A 20,892-nucleotide genomic window follows, 5' to 3' on the forward strand; every position below is an offset into this window, starting at 1 on the left:
ATATCTGCAGAGTAAACCAGCCAGCATGCTGGAGACCCAAGGAAGAGCACTGACATTGTAGTTCAAGTCTGAAAGCCATCCACCAGCAGAATTCCTTCTTGCTGAGGGGAGGTCAGTCTTTGCCTTCCTTAACTGATTGAATGGGGCCCACTGATGTTATGTCAGGCAAACCGCTTTATTCAAAGTTCTGTAATTTAAATGTTATTCTCATCTACAAAAAACCACCCTCTTATAAACATCCAGAATAATGCTTGATCAAATATCTGGGCGGGATGGCCTGGCCATTTTTACCCATAAGATTATCTATCACATATTTCTTTCTGTATTTTCCATACAGAAAGATGGAAGTTGATTTTCTACTTCCCTATTTTCCTTCACCAATCCACATAGCTGCTGAGTCCCAACTGCTGTTAAATTGCAGTTTATGTGTTGGGTATTTAATTTCAAGTATTTTATTTTTCTACTCCATAATTTTCATTTAATTCTTTCTAAAATACCAGTAGAAAACCAGAGAAGTAAAAATTTTCCATCTTTAACTTATGTTTTATCAATAATATATTCATGTTGGACTATATTTGAGTTATATTTTCTTAATTTGTCACATTAATCATATCCTTAAACGTTCAAGTATAATAACTTTAATAACAGTAGTATTTGTGGGTCTGTTTATATTACCTGTTTTTTTCCTCTTGGTTCTTTTTCTTGATAGGACCATAATTTTTGATTGAATGCTATATATTCTATATGAAAGACTGTGGAGGCACTCTCTTCCTTTGAGGGGGCTTACCCTCTCTTTTCATATGTATTCAGGGAAGAAGTTGATCACTTTGATTCAGTTAGCAACTGAACACATTTGAGGCTGCGTTGAAGTCTGGAAAGTTACATATACTTCTGGTTAGCTCCTCAACCGTGGTATGGCTCCCAGGAGTCTCTCCTGAGCATAGAGTATTGACTTGGGCTTCTCCTTGTCAGGTTGTATTCTCCTATTTTTGTCTCTTCAACTCTGTGAGTAGGCCAAAACTCCTCTGATTTTCTGTGATTTCCTGCCTCGCTTCTTGTCCTTAGCAGTTTAAGGATTTAGCATATGCTAAATATGGGAGCAAATGAGGTATCTAATGTGCTTCTCCATGCTTTCCTTCTCTTCAGGATTCTGTTACTTCAAGTTTTGGATACTTTGGCCAATCAATCTCCCAATCTCCCCTTTGCTCTCAATTTTTTTCCCCCTTTTTTGTCTGCACCCTTGTGAGATTTCCAGAAACTTTGTTTCTCTGCTTATCAGCCACAGCTCTCTGGGTAGATTGTTAGCCTCTAATTCCAAGCCAAAAACTAGCAATTGCCTTGAGGGGAAAAGCTGTTTGAAGAACATCATCTCAGCTCTCTGTGGTTCCCTTTTCTTGACTCTGCTTGATCTTGGCCCTTCAATTCCTGGTTGCTTCAGTCATTTTCCAATGCCTTCAGTCAGACAGCTGTTGTTATTGCTGTTTTTCTTTACATTTTATCTGAGTTTTCTATTTGTTCTTCCCAGAATAATTGGTCTAGTGCAAACTACTTTATCTTAGCTAGAAGTAAAAGTCTAACATATGATCTTGAAAATATCACTCAACATATCTTTGTCTATTTCTTGGTCAATACCTGAAAAAAATAATAGTATCTTGCCTTCATCTTCCCACACTACAGCCCATTCAAGATAATTTGTAATGTGTTTGGTAAACTTTAGAAATGAGAGCAAAATCATTACCCTGAGACAGGCGTTAGAAACCCTGATATTTGGGGAAAATAATAACTTCCAATAAGATTCTATATGTGCAAGTATCATTTGCCCTTATAATAAAGACAATATTTTTTATTTTAATATACTAAGGTTTTCTCATCTTCCCTTGGGGAATATTTTGCATCAAGAAATTTGATATTAAATCTGAATGTGTTTGAGGTCTGATTGCACCTAGACCAGCACCTGCAAATTCTACAATTTATTTTTCATCAGTCTTGTTTATAGTTCCTACATTTCACTTCAGGCATTTTTGAGGCAAATTATAGGTAGCTAGATTTTTTGATATTGAGTTTGCATAAAGATTTTTGTTTGCCAATATCATGTTTCCTGAATTTCACTCTCTGTTAGTTTGTAGAACATCCCAATCTTGTCCAATGTTTTAGAAGGAAGTTTGTGTCTTCTTGCTTACAATCTCCTGCTGTTTCATTATTTGTATCCCTAAAAGACCCTGGGGAAGTGAGTACCAAGTACAGGAACAGAATGCAGGTTTTCTTACTTCTACCCCTGAACCCTAAATCAGAAAACCAAAGGCCAGATCCCAGATCGATTGCTTTCTTTTTTATTCCTTGCATTAGGATAACCTCCACAAGAAGTGACTTACTTCCTCACAAGCCATTACTCTTCTATTTTGATCCAACTATAGGTATGTTGCACATGGTCTTTGTGATTCTTCTGAGCCTGTAAATATGATCCTAAAAAAAAAGTCAGTTTTTTCTCATCACCTCTCCTGTTTCTTTTATCTACTGCCATAGACAGATTGAAGAACAATTGTATTATATTAATTATATACCGGTATAAGTGGTAAACTGTTACAGATATTTATTACCATACAAATTAGCCAAAGTTGGCTCCTTAGTGAATGGAAACAGAAAGAAACCAATTCCCTTTACTTTATGCTTGGTCATTTCTATAGCAGCCGATGCAATCATACTATTATTACCAATTCTTTGTATAAATCTACCCATCTGAAATGGGCTCCAGGGCTTGTAATGTGATTCACAAGGATATCATAACATCATGGCAACTCTACAGCAAAATGAGGAAATTAAAAATGGTTTCTGAAATCACAGAAGGAGCAGAAGTAAGACAGCTCAAGGAAAGCTCAGAAAGGAGAATGAGTTAGGAATTATTCTCCAGCAATCATTGCTGTAGAAAACCCCTATGCAATGACTGTTTTGATGCGGAGTGGAGGGTAAATGGTAGGAGAGGGAGTATCTGGGGGCTAACTCTCTTGACTAAGTTGTTCAATTTACATGGCACCAGCATACTATTTCTTTAAAACTATCCCAACAAAATAGTTTTCTTGAAATTCAATAAAATATTTAATAAGATAGTTTTTGAATATTTATTGAAATGGTATTATTTCAATAAAACTAAAGCAACAAAGTAAAGAATGAGGCGTTCTATCTTAGTAACCAAACAACATTGTTTTCTTACCTGATAGAAATGGTGAGTTAATTGTGACCCTCAATTGTGATAGATACCTTCAAGTCATGTAGGTATTTCTACCCTTCTAGGGTTCTAAGGAGGACCCCTCACAAAAGAAAAGTAATCACAGAGTGACAGAAGCCACACTGAGAAACAAGGAAAACTTTATTAATTCTGTGTTTGTCCATCCTGTAGACAGAAGCCTCTTTGTGTGCTGCTCAGGGGAACCCCTAACCTGGGTTGGGGAAATGGACTCATGACCTAACACTGGACTTGCCAGTTACTGATCCATTTAATGTGAATATTTCATGTTCAAGAAACATGGAGAATAATATATGAAACTAAAAGGCCTCTGACTAAGGAAGGAAGGTGCTCTGACTTTTGCCACCTCTCTCCTCTGTGAGTTTGGGCATGTTACTTGAATTTCCCGAGTCTTGGTTTCACCTTCCAATCAATAGGAATAATAACCCTTAGTTAAGAGATTAAATGAGACAGTGAATGTCAGGTGCTTAGCACATAGTAGTTACTCAGTAAATGGCAGGAATTTTTATTGACTCAATTTTTCACAATTTTATAAATAAAAGTAAATAGTAAGAGGGAATATGAAACTTTTTAAAGCCGTATTCAAGGCTGGAGGCAGGGAAGAAGGGAACAATGGCTTATTTATTAATTATTTAATTATTTGTTTTTAAGTTTATCTATTTATTTGGAGAGAGAGAGAGAGGGAGAGACAACAAGTACAGGAGGGGCAAAAAAAAAACAGGGAGAGAGAGAATCCCAAGCAGGCTCTGCTGATAGCATGGAACCCGACATGGGGCTTAATCCCATGAACTGTGAGATCATGACCTGAGCCAAAATCAAGAGTCTGACGCTGAACTGACTGAGACACCCAGACACCCCTGAAAAATCACCTTTTTAGTATTTGAAAAAGGATATAAAATGAAACACTAATGATAAGAGGAAGCATCAGTTACCTTGACACTTACTTTAAATGCTCTTGACCCAGTTTCGTGAAGCTTCATTACATACTGGGATAGCACTGAGTCACATTCTCTCCTGGAAGAGTTTGGTGATTGGACTTTACACAATCACTGAACACCACGATATGGAGTTCTCAGGGGTCTGTGAACAAGTTTTCAGGTTCAATAGCGAGTTGAGATCATCCAAGATGCCCTGACTCCAAACAATCTCAAAAATTCTTCAGCACCATTTTATGTCTTTCAGAACCTCACAAACAAAATTCCTAACTCTGTAATGTACTCATGTACTTTGTAATAAAAAAATGAACTTTCATGTTAAGTTTATCACTTTGCATTGAAAATGATCTCAGGAGTTAACATATACCAGTCCATGCCTTTTTCTATCCATAGCAATATACATTCCTCAGTAGCCTGGATAATGATGACATTGTACATTTTTTCTTTCTTTCTTGAAATTTATTTGGTATTTTTCATAGTCGTTGTAACAGTTGCTTATTGAAAGATAAGTGCCAGTTGAGAGGGAGTCATTTGCTAATGTCTAGTCTAATGGGACGCTGAGAAGACAAAGGCTTTGAATTGCCTGTTACTCTTTTTTCAGCCTATATTAAGTTTCTATTGCTGCCATAACCAATTACCACAAACTTAGTAGCTTAAAACACTACAACTTTATTACCTTACACTTCTGGAGGTCAGAAGCCCAACCCAGGTCTCATTGGGGGTAAAATCAAGGTGTCTGAAGGTCTGTGCTCCTTCTGGAAGGTCTAAGGGAGGATTTGTTTTCTCGCCTTTTCCAGCTTGTGGAGGTTGCATTCCTTCACTTGCAGCTTTTTTGCCCCCAATTTTAAAAGCTAGCAATGTCTCATCTCTATTACCCTATTGTTCTTTGATCACAGCTGGGAAAGGTTCTCTGTTGTTAAAAAAACCCATGTGATTAGACTGGACACACATGGGTAGTCTCATCAATTCTCCCCATCTCAAGATACGTAACTGAACCACACCCCCAAGGTTCTCTTTGCCAGGTAAGATAATCTTATCCATAGGTTTCTAGAATTAGAATGTGAACATCTCTGTGTGTGGAGTGGTGGTGGTGGTGGTAATTCTGCCTACCTTCAAAGAAAAAATGGAATTATAATTTTGGCAAGAATTGCACAGGGAACTTCTAAGTGTTGTCTTTCCTAGAGAGGGTTTAGAGGTGGCTTATTCGAGAAAACAAGAGAGTAGGTCCTTGGTTGAGTGTTGTGGATAGAGCTCAGCCTTTACGCACCATGCCCTTCTATTACATGGTGGGAAGTGAGGCTCTCCTTCACAATCAAGACATTATCAAGGACACTGAATTGCCCCCAAGGATTTTGGAAAGAGTGAGAGAGTGTGAATGATATGGGAAAGTACCAAGGAGTGGGGTCTTACCTGAGACAGTCCCTGGACAGTCTAGACAGGTAAGGAAAGCTAGGCAGCCTCAGAGATGGTCTTTCTTGAGAGAGATGGGTTTGCCAGAAAGGATGAAAATCTTGCTTCTGGCAATCTCATCATGATGAGAAAAGAAACAGGACAGTGTAGCTTTGATTGGATTAAAGAAATGTAGGCAGCTGCAGAAGCTCCAGAGATGGGTAGAGATGGTAACCCCCCCCCCACCCCCCACCACAACAGGCAGTATGGCCATGTGTGGTGGTGCCAGAGTGGCTGAGTGTCTCAGGGAGGCTGATGCAATGGGACCCTTCTCAGACCTTGAGCACATCTGGGCCTAGAGGTTACTGTTCTCTTCATGAAAGTCAAATGTGTAGTGTGTTCCGGGGTTTGTCCTGTGCTCCTTTGCACAGCACAAATTCTCAGGCTGCAGATGAAGAAGTTAACTAGCAGAGTAGAGCTAGGAGTGAGGAAAGGGGAAGCTCAAGGGGTGATGGGGTTGCCGGTGTGGTTTAGGGCCAGTTCACAGCCCTTTGCTGTGACAGACACTGTTTCCAGGGGCCTGTGGCATATGAGCAGAATCCCAAGGGAGGAAATAGATCAGTAATGACAGTTATGAAGATGATCCAACTACAAACAGGGCAGGGAAGATGGAAGCAGACGTTGCACTTCTTCTTGGAAAAGTGGAGGCAGATTTGAGTCAAAGAGGTCTTTACTGGCCGCTGGTATCTACTGAACTATCTGCCCAAATAATCAGTATTAAACCAGTGAATGGAGAGTCCAGGAAGCTTCTGAGAAAGTGGAAGCAGAGGGGCTGTGACTTTGTCGAAGCAGTGACTTTGTTAAGCAGTGCCCTGGGGTGTTGGATGGTGAGCCGCAGGTTCAGCAAAACCCACAAGGGAATTGAAAGAGAGAAGTTTCTTACCCACAGGTCCTAGAGGAGCTACATGGTATGCCTCCAGGGACCACAGTGGGAGGCCAAGGCAGGGTGCAGGCAGAGAGCAAGGCAGGACCTGAGGTTCACGCCTTTGTGAGGGTCCCGGAATAGAGTGCTTTGGGGTTCCCAGGCTAAGGCTTATCTGGTCTATTCAAACCAAAAGGAGCTTCATGGGGGTCTTATCTAAGGGATGCACAAGGGGAAGGCCCTGGGAGGTGGGGGAGACTATCACCAGCGTGGTGTGGGGAGTCACATCAGGAATTTGTATTTATCTGTGACTCTGAGAGCTATTGTCTAGGGCACGTGCTTGCATGAGGGGCTTGTATCAGTCCAGGGCCCCCGCAGACCACTTGGCCACACCAAATGGATGCCAAGGCAGCAGCATTATGGAGAGTAGTTTAGTTAAACTCTCAACACAAAGGTTAATGAAAGGGACTTGAATTTGTCATCATCGAAAGGGTCATAATTTGTGCCTTGGGGAAATGCACGATAGCAGACATGCCATTGTCATTGTTTTATTGTTTGTAGTCCTCACAATTCATGGAGCAGCTGCTTCATTGCAGGTACTGTGATAAAGTACGTAGACTTTGAATTCAAATAGCCTGGGTTCAAATCCCATTATTGCCACTTACTAATAATATGACATTGAGTAACCAGTCCTAACCTGACTTTCCTCATCCAAAGAATAGGAATAATGTGATATTTTGTAGAGTTGTCATGACTAAATGAGCTGATATATTTAAAATGGTCAGTGCAATGCCTGGCTCTTCACACTAAAAAATCCTGGCTTCTAGTTTTTCAAATGTGATTCAATAGGTAAATATTTTATGAATTTACTCTCATTAGAATATTATCAGATGTGAGGCACCTGGGTGGCTCAGTCAGTTAAGCGTCTGACTTTTGATTTCCGCTCTGGTAGTGATCTCACAGTCGTGAGTTTGAGCCCCATACGGAGCTCTGTGCTGACAGTGCGGAGCCTGCTTGGGATTCTCTCTCTCCCTCTCTTTCTGCCCCTCCCCTGCTCACAGTCTCTCTCAAAATAAATAGATAAACTGAAAAAAAAAAAAAGAATATTAGCATATGTGAGTATCTCGGGATGAATAAGTTTATCAGACCAGTTCTTATCTGCCATAGCTCTGATAATAGGGAGCATAAGGAGGAAATTTGATAATGGGTAGGAGAAGGGATCCCAAGTAGGGAACACTAATGATATTCCTCATGATGGGCCCTGGAGATCCCGGGGGCTATATTTTGAGGCATTGAATGCTTTGAGGTACAGAATAGTCTAAGTGTACTAATCATACAATAGAGATCACTACCTATACCTCAGCAATATAACAGAATTCCGGTTTCCAAGGTGTTGAATCTAATTGTGTTTGCTACTGAAATAAAAAAGAATCCCAGCTGAGGACTTCCATTAAATAGCTCTACAATGTCTGGCATCTTCAGCTTTCAGATAAAAGTGTAGGGCAGAAAGATCTCTAATGTTCCTTCTGTGTCTGACATTCCAGGACTCCAAAATAATGCTAGGGCCAATATTATGTATTTCTTTTTATAGGAGTTCTCTTTGCCTGGGGAGAGCAAGACCATATGCCAAAAATATTGTGCAAGTCAGGTCAATTAAGAAGGATTGCTCCTCCAGCCTCGGGTTTGCTTCAGCAAATCTTTAGAGCTGGCTCTTTATTTATAACTCTGTAGAGGACCAAAACAACCCTGCATCTGACTAGGGTGTGGAGAAGCAAAACATAGTTCAGATGCATTCCTAAATCATGAATTTTTCTCATTGACGTATATGCCATCACAGTGCAGCTGCGTGTCATAGATTTTTAGGGCTTGATTATAAACGGCCTTTGACAGACATCCCTGGGAGAATGGCGAAGAAGTGGTCCCTGTGACACAGCTGATCCTTCCCCTCCACGGAACTGAGGCTGATGATCTTAAGGGCAGCTATCAGCACCAGTCCTAGAGCCTAAGGAATAATGTAGGTTGCTTAGGGACTGAACATTCCTCATTTCTCAATGCCAAAAAATGCTAAGACTTGTGGCCAGACCTTCATAGCATTCAGGTGTCATTATATCCTGTTTATTGGGATGCTTGATATTAGACTGTCCCCCTAGACTGGTGTTCCAATACCCTCGGATACTGGCCTTTTGCTTCTGGAATCTTCCACTGGGCTCTACAATCATCGGTTCAGCTACTACAAGGGTCTTATAATTCACTCTCCTCTCTCCCCACAATGCACTCCAAATTTAAACTGAAAAGTTACTTATAGCTCCCAGGACTAGGGTAAGTGCTTCTCTTAAATGGACTTGTAATAGCTTGTCCTCACACCTTTTGCAATACTTCTGTATGCTAACTTTTCCCTTTATAGAATAAGCTTCTTGAGGATAGGAACTGAAGCTGATTCTAATTGTATCCCTGGCATTTAGAACAAATTCCAGAACTTATTAGAGACAAAATATATTGTGGGATGATTGAGTGCCTACATCTCGTCTCAGGTACTAAACATTAAAACACATGGAGAGGGGTACCTGGGTGGCTCGGTCAGTTAAGCATCAAACTTTTGATCTTGGCTCAGGTCATAATCTCATGGTTTGTGGGTTTGAGCCCTGTGTGGGGCTCTGCTGCTGACAGCACAGAGCCTGCTTGGGATTTTGTCTCTCCCTCTCTCTACCCCTCCCCCACTCACTCTCTTTCTGTCTGTCTCTCTCTCGCTCGCTCTCAAAAATAAATAAATAAACCTTAAAAAATAAATAAAAACAGCACATGGAGAAGGCGGCACAATTGGCTGGCGCATAGTGACTCCTATCCCTATCCAACTTTTCAGACATGGCGGACGGTACCACTATCTCTCTCAGGTCTCATGAACGAAACCTCGGAGTAATCATGATTCATCTCTTTGCTTTGTGTATATACTTCATGCAGCTGGTTTTTCCTCTTTAACTTCTTCATATTACGTGAAGACAAACACTTATATTTTTAGAAAGTCTGCAACATTTATTTAGACCTTTTCCTCAAGTGGAAATGTGGGACTAAGTGTTTACATTGCAATTAGTCCTCTCTAACAAAGACATTTACCTATTTAATGGGTGACTAATGTTTGGTGCTTTGTATTAGGGTAACTGTATGATATACATTCTAAACTAGGATTGCTCTGGGAGTGAACAAGGGCCCTATTAATTGCCCAGGTTGGTGGATAAACTTGGACTCTACAGGGCACAGTGAGACATATGGTCACTCTATTTATAGATGAAGATGCTGCTGAACTGGCACCAATAAACATGCCTCGGGACGGTCCTTCCACAGCTGTGACGTATATGTGATGAGACAGTTACATCTCCTTACCAGGATATTCTTGTAGCTGAAAAAACCTGTGTGGGCAAAGTTGATTTCTGCCTGGGTCTTAACTTATAAAGGTGATCGGGTGATGGCACAGAGAGGCTAATGCTATTGAAAGATTTTCATTGCTTACAGTTTCCAAGTGGAGGGGACATGCCATGTCATGCAGGGCCACATGGGAAAGTACTAGGTTTGATCAGGAGTCAGATGTAGGATCCAGGGGAAAGGATAGCCCAGAGCCTTTCTTGTGCTTTCCATGGGAGGGGCAGGGCAGAGCAGGGCAGGGCCAACGACTTAGGATTGGCTGGGTTGAATGATATCCAGAGGCTTTCGGCTATAAGGGTGGTGTTTAGTTACCTTGTACCTGGGTCTGGGTGATTTAGAGCAGAGGGAACATTGGTTTGGTGAGTGAGCATTAATCAAGAGAGGTGGCTGGGGTATGGGCTCAGAACTGGCTGGAGAGTCTCTAATATGATTTTTGTGCCCCTGCAAAAGCTGGATCACAGGGGAGATGTAAACTGCTTTGGCCCCTAGTTCAGCTTGTGATTAATGGATACCAACTAGACAGATACAGAATCTGAGAAAACACAGTCGGATCACAGGCAGTTGCTTGAAAGTAGGGTGCACTTCTGGAAATGGAATATAGATTGCCTCTGAGAAACTCACTGCTCCATAGAGACTGAACCAGCAAACTTCATGTCCTGAGCTTGAAGCTCCAGTCTATGCAGTCAGCTGGCCCATTGTCAGCATAGAAATAATGGCCCTGCGTGCTTGAGGACCCAGAAGAGAAGGGCAGAGTTGAGGGTAAGCTGAAGATACATCTTTGAAATCAATGGTTTGAAGATTCTTCATGAAGATGTAAACATTAAACACATTTTATTGCCTATCGAGGGAAACTGTGGCTTGTTGACTTTATTTTAGGAACAATGTGAATGTGAAGTTCTTCTGGTTTTATATCTGAGAGATGGCCCGATGTACAGATCATCTAAACTCAGTGCTGTCCAAGGGTGTGATGAGGAAATGGTGAGTCTATCGAGGGGAGCAAAGAGGCTGCAACTCCACTTGCTTTCATGTGATCCTGACCTGAAGGCTGTGGGGATGTTTGTTCTACAGCTGGGAAGGCTGCAAGGGGTCCAGCAAATGTCCTGAGTGCCGCAGCTCCTGAGACACAGACATGATCATAGAATTCAGGTTTGTCTGACTTTTCTCGACTCAGCTGGGAGCTCCGATAGGAGGGAAAAGCAGAGATCTTTGCTGCCTAAGCTGGCTCTCTCTGGGCTTAAACCAGCGTTTAAAACATGTGCCCAGTTTCCTAGAATGGGAGGCCCTGACTTCTCTTGTCCCAGCGGTGAGCAGGCTTTTGCATGCCTCCCAGCACGTTGCCATTTATGGATTTGGGCAAAATAACAGAATTGCAAAGCTCAGACTCCCAGACTTCTTTTTTTCTTTTTCTTCCACACTGAGCTTCCTGTTTCTATGGCAATGAATAGGATGTTTTGCACTAAGAAACACTTTAAATGCCACTGGGGGAAGGTAAGAACTGCGCATAGCTCTCTACAGAGCAGAGAGGTGAAATGAATGAGATGTTAAGAAAAACTGAGTGAAATCAGGACAGAAAGGAAGTGGAAAAGCTGGAGTAGAGGTGGGAGAAGGGAGGAGGGAGGTTCAGAGACATCTGCTTGGAAGTAAAAATCAAGCAGAGCAACATGGCAGGGGAAAACCAGGACCTGCCGACTGGCACTCCTGTGGACAGCAGTGTCCTTGAGCACTTGGAAAGAGCACGTTCACTTCATGAGAACCACGGGGTTGTGGGGGGGGGGGGGTTCATACAGTCTTCACCTGAAAGCAGGGGGCAGGAATTGGGGGGCAATTCTAGACACCCTCACTACACAGGACCCACTAGAAGGTGGCTTCGGGCATAACCTCCAAGGTGAGGAGGCTCCAACATTACACCCTGCAATTGCTTATTGTGTACACGAGCCCATAGGCTGCCACTGGAATCCAACTCTCTCACCTTTGAGGTTAGAACCAGGATTTCCAATCAATGGCCAATGCCTGTGGAGGAGCTATGGAAGCCTCTAGTCTTCGGTTCCTTTACTGCCTTCTCTCACTACTGGGTGGGACTGCCCGCATAGGCTCACAAGAAGGCAGATGTTTATAATATCAAATACAAGGGATACAAAAGAGAATCTCAAAAAGTCAAGGGGCCATCGAAAAGTTTCTTTTCCTCCTTCCCCAGTCCACGTCTCCCCAGTGAATGCACAAAAATGTATGAGCAAATCAGCATTTAGGAAAGAAATACCTTAGAGTAGCTTAAAAGTCAACCTGGTAGAACTATGAGTGGTATATCAAGTAGTTCTCACTTTTGGTTTTACTAATTCCTCCACTAGAGCCAAGCCAAATCAAATCAAACTCCATCTAGCTTGAAGTTCCTGTTATATAAGGTTTTAAGAGCTATAAGCTAGAATTAAAGGCACAGTAGTAAGAAGAGCCAATCAAGGGCAGCCTCAAAATAGCCTGGTCCCTGTGGAAGGCCAAGGCAGATGTATTTGTCCAGCTGCTTGAAGGAGAAGGCCCCGAGGCCTCTCGCTCACTCGCCAGAGGCCTATAAAAGGCTCACCTACAGCTGCTTGTGAAATTGGTTCCTTGTAAATGAAAGTCAACCAGGAGTCATATGAGCCAATGGCAGCTGGACAGAGAGGTCTGGGGTGCCAAACAGAGCCGGAAATGGCCAACTGCCAGGGTAAACAACTGGGGGCAGAAGCTGAGGTGAGTGTCTATCCCAGGATAGCTCAGCGAGGTGTTGCTTTCCAAGGGCTTGGCCAGGACAACCTGGCTTATTTTCAGTTAATCTGGGTATGCTGTAATTTACTATGGGAGCCTTACATTTGCATGTCTACTTTAAGAGACCCTAATAAGTACACATAATAAAATGTTAATTTATGCCTTATGCTAGGATTGGAATTGAGTGTGGCTTGATGCAACTGCAAAACAGAACAAATCTGGAAATTCTGGCAGGCAGAAGAGGAGGGTGGAAGGAGCACGTGCTCCTTTGAGCTGTGGAAAGGAAGCTGAGAGAAGACTAGAAACTTCCTGGCATCAAGTTCCCTTCAGAACCCCAGAGGGGACTTCCCACAATGCTGGGCCCAGTTTCCCCAGCACAGCCTAGGGATAGCCTCTTGGTCTTGATAGCCCCAAACTCAACACTACAATAGGGAACAGACTAGGACCTTAGTAACTATTTGGGGAAGTGATTAATAATACTGTGAATGTACTGAGGGCAAACTCTTCCTCCCATGTTTTGGGAATTGTCAGGTCTTGCTTAGCTCTCTAAGAACCCCACACTCATCTTCACATTAAAGGAAAAAGCCAGCACACATGTGATCTTCTGGGTTATTCTAAGTAGAAAATCTCTATAGGTCTTTGAATTCTTCCGACCCCAGCACGGTGCACAACATCTCAGGCAGTCTTGTGTAAATGCCTCTTCCCTGTTCAGCTTTGCCCAGACCACCTTATGCTGATGCTGCGCCCGTGGCTGACAATCCATGTGTCCTAAACTGGCCCTGTTACAGGAATAAGACAAAAATTTCCTATATTTATATATAAATTTTTTTCATTTTTACTGACACCAAGTAGGATTGAAATACACCAGCAGACTTCTGGCCAGTCATTGTAAACACTTTTCAGAGTCCCTGCCAAGGCCATGATGTAACTACATTTCTATAGGAATCATCCTCCTCTCCACAAGATCAACTCAGGTAACCATTTATTCACTGAGTACCCTCCACTTTGATCATGGATTCCATCAGAGCACCTACTGACCCAAGGTGCACAATCATATTCTTTCTCGTAGGAATTATCTGAGTTTGGCTCAGAAATGCATTTGGGAGCCAAGGTGGTCATCTGCAGAGAGAAGCAGAACAAGCTGGTCTGTGGGGGAAAAGAAAATTGCAAATATACAGAGGATAGCAGAGTGAAAAGAGGCCTGGATACACTTCCTTCTATTGGGTTCTGAAGATGACTTTGCATCTTTATAAAAAATTCCTATTTAATGATTAGGCTGACTTCTCTGGCTTTATGATACTTTTAACCAAAAGGACTTTGAAAAGACACTGAGTTTCACTGTAGACATCTGTGGCTCCAATCCAATCTGCATGCCTAAACTTACCCTTTGTCAGCAGGCTTCAACTCTACTCAAAGTCACGACATGGTTCCCAACTGCCTATGTCGCTGTGACCATGACCCTTCATCTAGCTCTCAGGGCACTCTCTACACTGTCCTACCCACCCATCCAGAAAATTTCCCCCTGCCACTGCCACATGTAGCTTTGCGTGGGTCTGATAACTTTCTTCACACTTCTCTGAACCCAGTCCTCTGGTTTCCTTTCTCTGTTTCTGCTACGATTGCTCCCCAGCTTAGAATGGTTTTCCTTCTCTTCTTGGTCATACAAAACTGGACACTAGACTTTTTTTTTAAGTGCAAATGGGATGGTTCCTTTTCTACTTGCTGACTTAAAGAAACAGAAACTATCACCATGAAAAAAAATGGTTATTGGTGAGACCCAGTACCTATAGGCACTTGGCTCTTGTGTGCCTGATACAGCATATGCAGCCCCACTAATATTTGTATTTATGGTAATTAGAGAATTTCCCAACTAAAAAAAAAAAATATCTAAACTCCTGAGGAAATGAATGAGCTAAAGGAGTGTTTGCTTCAGTCCTTGGCTCATCCGGACAGCCAGATTCTCTTCACTAGAGGAAGACTTGAGGAGTATCCAGCCTAAACGGAAGTTAACTGGGCAATGACCGTGTTCTTCTGGGAGTAAAGGGCAGAAAAGGTTTAGGGATGAGTACACAGTATATAATGATATTTCATCTAACTTCTTTCTCCATTTGAGGTCAACACATGACATCATGAAATGAAAGCAAAGGTAATGGGAGGAAAGGTCAACAGAATGGCTGTTTAGTCATCTGATTAGAATATAACCAGGAGATGCTGGAGATGCCATGTTCTCTTGCTGAGGGGGCTGGTATGTAAGGGGAAACACTTTCACATAAAACAGCACTGAGGATCGAGTGTTTTGGGACCCATGGGACTGTGCCGTGAAATATTTTACATATTTATGACAAGGAGCCTGAGGAAGCCAGTTCTGAATTTCTGAATTTATGCAGAAGAAACCCACTCTGTGTCACAGGCATATTTAAGTCAAGTGTTGTGATCCACTTGAAATTACTGGGTGTCTGCTGGGTGTACTGTGTAGCCCTGGGCCCTACTTCTTATGTTCTATATGGTTGCTTGATCATATTATTTCTCTTTTATAGGACAAATCCTTTGGTAATATCTGCAGGAATGGCAAAAAAAAAAAAAAGGAGACTATTTTTATTATGAGATAGAGCTGTGTTCTACATATGCAACATAAGGAATCGTAATAATTTCTTTAATGGCCACACATATGGAAAAGGTCTCTCACTGCTTTACACTCTCCACTGGATTTCTCCTCTATTCCTTCTGGCTTCCTGTTATTCCCTGCCAAAAAAAAATGTTTTTCTGTCAGTCTTTGAAACCGTTTTAATTTTACTTTGGAGTGGGCTCCAATTTGTTAAAGTGTGGGGTTGGACACTGATACAAATAGTCACAAGTTTTAAAATTTGAAATAGAGCCCTATTAGGAATAAATGCAGCGAGATTATTGTTTAAAGCATCCTACCAGAACAAAGGCTTTTTGGAGGCGGAAGACCCTTATACCACTGGAAATTTATAGCAATTTCCAAAATGCATTTATGAGTTGCATCCTGCCAAGATGCCGAGGGCACTGTGGATGAGCAACGACAAACTTTTTGGACTCAGAGTAAATTGGCTTTACTAGACCTTCTCTAGAACACAACCAAAGGGAGAGTATTGGGTTCTACTGTGGAAAAGACTTTCTAAAGAAATGAAATGTTAAATTTTCTACTTATGTTCCAGGCCAAAGGTTGAGTGAGTAACTTAGTGGGGAATCCAGAGAGGACTCTGGATTCCTCACCCACACATCACTTAGTGCTCTCTGTCTGTAGGTCTCTTAATATCTTTAAATGAAAGAACAGAATTCTAATGTTTTTGTTTTGTTGTTTTTTTTTAATTAGATGATGAAAGACTGTGGCCTTCTGACATGGCATCTGAAGAGGAGATCTGTCAAAGACCCAGTGCTGCATAAGGGGATAAAATGAGAAACCCACCAGAAAAGAAAGCAGCAATACTGAGTGAAAGGCTTCTGATGTGCTCTTGTATTTAATGCAATGCTTCTCCTTCTCTTGGTCCCTGGTTCCACATAGGATGCTCCAGAGGTGGCCCTCCTTGTGGATAGATCATGGCATGTGTGTCCCTCAAGCAAATGGGCCTATAGTGGCGAGTGGACAAAGCAGCCATGGTTGAGGAAATGGCCTGGTTTGTGAGTGTAGAGAGGAGGCTTGTAGGAACTGCTCTCATTCTTCCAAGTAATGACATTGGAAAACCAATTCTGGAGCAAGGGGGCAGTAGCAGATAAAAATCATTGAGGAGAAGGTGGCCTAGAAGATTCCAAATCCCAGTCCTCACACACCCCCTAGTGTAGAACACAGGGTAGTTCCCTGGATACTGGGTTGGAGCTGAAAATACATCAGCCGTTCTTAATCACCTCCCTTGATGAATAGGAGATATTGAGGAGAAATAAATTAGAAACAGAGTCAAGCAATGAGCTAAATTTGCAACTGACAATCACAGGTGACAAAGTAATAATTGTGTTAAAAAGCAAGCCATTTTTATATACTCAGAGCTCCAGTGTGAAGAAAGTAGGCAGACTTCCATTGTTTAGACCTGAGCTTTTGAAACGTTAGTGTGCATGTGGATCATCCAAGGATCTTGTTAAAATATAGATTTTGATTCAGTAGTTCTGGGGGAGGGGCCTCGATTCCGCATCTCTAACAAGCTCCTGAGTGGTCTAGAGGATGCTGGTCCACAGACAACACTTTGATGGCACTTAAGTAGCACAGGGCACTGACTGATCCCTTCCACCAGGCCTGTTTGGTAGTTTTCTGGAGTTCTGCTGGGGCGGCAATCTCTACCACCCCTCCCCTCTGCCAGCCTTTCTAGTGCACCATGTAATGGCTTCCTCATTCATCTGATCACCTTGTAAATTTGTCAGCTTCAAGATAACCATATTTTATTTTCTGAACTTCAGTAGTATTTACCAATAGCATTTACTGTTTGTAATGTTAATTACTACATATTACTTTGTGACTTCATGATTCATGAGTTTGTTTTCCCGACACAGTTGTCTGCTCATAAGAATAGGATCTGTCTTCTATCACTTCATTTTTTCCACGGGGTCTTGCACAGGGGAGGGCCTATATGAGACAATTACAGAATCAGTTGATTGGTTTTCTACTGTAGGCTCTGATTTGAAAACATTTCGGATCTCTTTCCAAAGAGTGGAGTTTGATTCTAAGGTGGCGGAATGAAGAAACTTTGGAAAGGCGCTGGCTCGCTGAGGGAAGCAGAAAGAGGATGCCCAAGGAGAATTTGGACATCTTCCAGTATTCAAGAAAAATGTATCCTGTACTTTAAAACTTTACCCAAGGGTTTCCTTAGAGTTAGGTGTCTTGAGTTCTGCTTAGGTCTGTACTTAAAATCACTCTATGTAACAATGTTCAGACATCCTGAGTAGAGTGAAAAACAGAAAGTAGATTTGCTGACAGTACGCAAGACACACAAAAAAGGAAAAAAAAAATCAGTCTGTGCTTTGAAGCAATAAAAGATGAAATTTTCGGGGCACCTGGATGGCTCAGTTGGTTAAGCATCCAACTCTAGATTTTGGCTCAGGTCATGATCTCACGGTTGTGAGACTGAGCCCCTTGTCAGGCTCAGAGCTGAGCATAGAGCCTGCTTAGGATTCTCTCTCTCTCTCTCTCTCTCTCTCTCTCTCGCTTTCTCCCTCTGCCCCTCTCCTGCTCTCTCTCTCTTTCAAAAAAATGAATAAAAATAAAAATTATAAAAAGATGAGATTTTCAAGTCAAGGAAACAATATTGTATAAATAAAGTGAAGAACCCCTCTCTATTTTCACTGTGAAAGATCAGAGAGGAGTAATAATGCCATAGACTTGAATGTGCCATCCGCTGTCGCTTGGGAATATATTAAATTCCTTCACCTACCATTGGGCTGGGTGTTTTTAGGACAGACATGTCTCTTACCTACAAGGGTAGATCATGCTGAAATGGGCAACAGGTCCCTGGACATACGCAATCATCTACCTGCACTTATTGCCTAAAGGTTCTTCAATTCCATCTGTATTGGCTAGAAAAGATGACTTCTGAGCTCTCTAACAAATATGAGAGTCCATGACTTCTTATTAATAATTAATAATAATAATAATAATTAATGTCTACACATTTATATATTATTAATAATTATAATAGTTATCCATAATTAATACTCTGTGCAATAGACTCTCAGAACCTAAAGACAACTTAAAAGCTGGTAGAGCTAAGGTATGTTTTCCTTTCTAAATAAGGGCTATCCTTTGACGCCCTAAGAGTTATAAAAACAAATACAAGCTTTTCTCAAACACCTTCAGCAAAAAGGAACTCCCCATGTTCCAAAACAACAATTTTTGTTGTACAGTATTTTTTTTGTCATTAGAAGAATAATCCTTCATCACTGCAATAATTTTAGAAAACAAGAAAGAAAAGCATGAAATAAAAATCCAAAATATCTATAGTACTATCACATGATAACCACTGTTAACATTTTGATCTATGTACCCAGATGCGTGTGTGTGTGTGCGTGTGTGTGCATGTGTATACTTTTATTTTGAAAAAAAATCATGCCATCCATATTTTGGAACCAGATTTTATCATCCTTTGTCATTAAGTATTTTTCCATAACACCACTTTCAAAGGCTGAATAAGCACATTTCATTTTTTTAAATAGCTATAATTACTAGAATTTTTTTTCTTCTATCAAGCCAAAACTTACCTCTTTGTAATTTATACGCATTGGTCCTTTCTCTGCCCTCCAGAATTGCATGCAATAAAAAGTGTAATCCTTTCTTTCCAGGTCAGCACTTCAAATATGTGACCACTGCTTACAGGTCTCTCCGAATCTTAGTTTTGGGTTTTCATCGGTTGCAGGTGTTCAGACATCTTTCGTGGTTCTCACACCCCACGATCATGATAGCTCTCCTGTGGATTAATTTCAGCTTGCCATTTTCCCCAGAACAGGATACAAAATTCCAAGGAAGAGGAAAGCTATGCCCTCCTTTTTTGGTGGAATTTTGAATTTATTTATGTGGCCAACATACTAAACATTTTTTGAAATCTTGGCTCATTACTGATCCGCTTCCAGGTCTTGCTGTCACACCTGCTTGCTGCTTAGCCTATCACGATCTCCACCACGCCTGCTACATCTTCTAATGACGCATTCAGCGCTCTTATCTTGAATGCATAATGGTTTGTAGATGCTTTCATTAATGCAACAAATAATCATCGAGGACTTGTATGCCAGGAACTGCTGTGGGCACTAGGGATACAATGGTGAATGAGATAGATGTATTCTCACCCTCAACAAATTTATAATCTGCAAAAAGGAAAGAGACAGGGCAAGATGCTACAGGAGCACACGGACATGTTACATGGTCCAAAGTTTGGGTAAGACCTTGCTAAAAAATACAATTTAGGCAAAGGCCTGAAAGAATGAGATTCATTTTTGTGAGATTCAGCCTATTGTCTGAGGCTGTTGAGACAACTCCAGGCCTCAATTCAATCATGTCTTTCATTTTTCTTTGTGAATGGTAGAATGGCATCCACATTATGGTATGAAATGTAGAGAATGAATGATTTTATGAATCCTTGCTTAAGTCACGTACATGCCTAATGCCTCTGAAAACGTATCCTGGACAAGTGTGGGCACATTTCAAACAGCCCCCTGATGCTCTGGAAGTGAGCTGTTGGTCATGAGCTCTGCCTTATGAAGCGAATGTCTGCCATTAAAGCTTCTTAGCTCTTTGGGTGGTGTTCTCTGAAATTGCTCTCAGCTGGCTGGTGAGCATATTAAACTGTGCTTTTCACCACATACTGTAGCCTTTGCTCCCAGACTTCCTCCATTATTCTTGACCATGTTTTTATGCTCATTTTTGCCCTTTTAAATAATTGTGTGCTCATCATTCCTCCAAGTCTTACTCTAACTCTGCAATATCGAAAGGGACCAATTCAGTTCCCAAACAGTCAACAGTGTGTTTATACCACAAATGCAAACAATGGAGAGACTAGATGAATCTTCCATTTTCTCAACCAATTTTGACATTGTGGAGGCACATGTTGATCTTTCCTTGTTCTCACCAATCTTGAACAACTACCTAGATGGAAAAAAGGTAAAGTGATATATTCTAATAGTAACACTGATTTCTGTTCCTGTATTGTTGCCTTAGTTTATCATGTTGGTGTGCTTTTGATACATGATTGTAAGCTCCCAGAGAGACTGGGTGGCTTATTTAAAATGTGGTGAGTATCAGAGTACCAAGTACCCTGTGGTTACTGTTAGTGACCAGATCAATGATGAGCCAGAGACACCAGAAAGAATCTCTGTCCCGGGGGCAAAGTCACTGTTGTTGAAATGATATATCTGCCCTCCAGATATATGTGAGATACACACACACACACACACACACACACACACGCACACACACAAATATATATGATAACTCTTTTTGAAACTACTTCCAAACTTGGTTTAAATACAGTCTTGCCAAGAAAGCCAGACTGTCCTTCCCTTCTTTTAACTCTATGACTTCATTCAGTTAAAGAAAGCATTTTTTTCAGGGACAATCTCCTGTGTTTTGCTGTTGCTATTTGATATTATCTAATGTTCTATGAACTTACTGGAAAATTCGACTTTTTTCTTTTCAGATTTCTGTTGTAATGCCATCATTAATACAAATTCATCACAAGTCTGTTTCGAGAGTTTTTTTTTATTTTTAATTTTAGCAGTAACATGTTACTGAATTTCTGGGCAGAGAATACTTT

At 41.3% G+C, this 20,892-nt stretch overlaps 1 long non-coding RNA gene across 1 annotated transcript; it reads right to left on the reverse strand.

The window, feature by feature from the left end:
- Nucleotides 1–212: 212 nt before the first annotated feature.
- On the reverse strand, nucleotides 213–19,267 carry LOC113598654 (uncharacterized). Its single transcript, XR_003419307.2, has 3 exons — nucleotides 18,848–19,267; nucleotides 4,174–4,321; nucleotides 213–2,463 (listed from the first exon to the last, which is right to left on the reverse strand). It is a non-coding gene; the product is annotated as an uncharacterized LOC113598654 (long non-coding RNA).
- Between the last annotated feature and the right edge of the window lie 1,625 nt (nucleotides 19,268–20,892).

The sequence above is a fragment of the Acinonyx jubatus genome, chromosome B2 (genome assembly GCF_027475565.1).
Source record: "Acinonyx jubatus isolate Ajub_Pintada_27869175 chromosome B2, VMU_Ajub_asm_v1.0, whole genome shotgun sequence".
In the NCBI taxonomy this organism is placed as follows: domain Eukaryota; kingdom Metazoa; phylum Chordata; class Mammalia; order Carnivora; family Felidae; genus Acinonyx; species Acinonyx jubatus.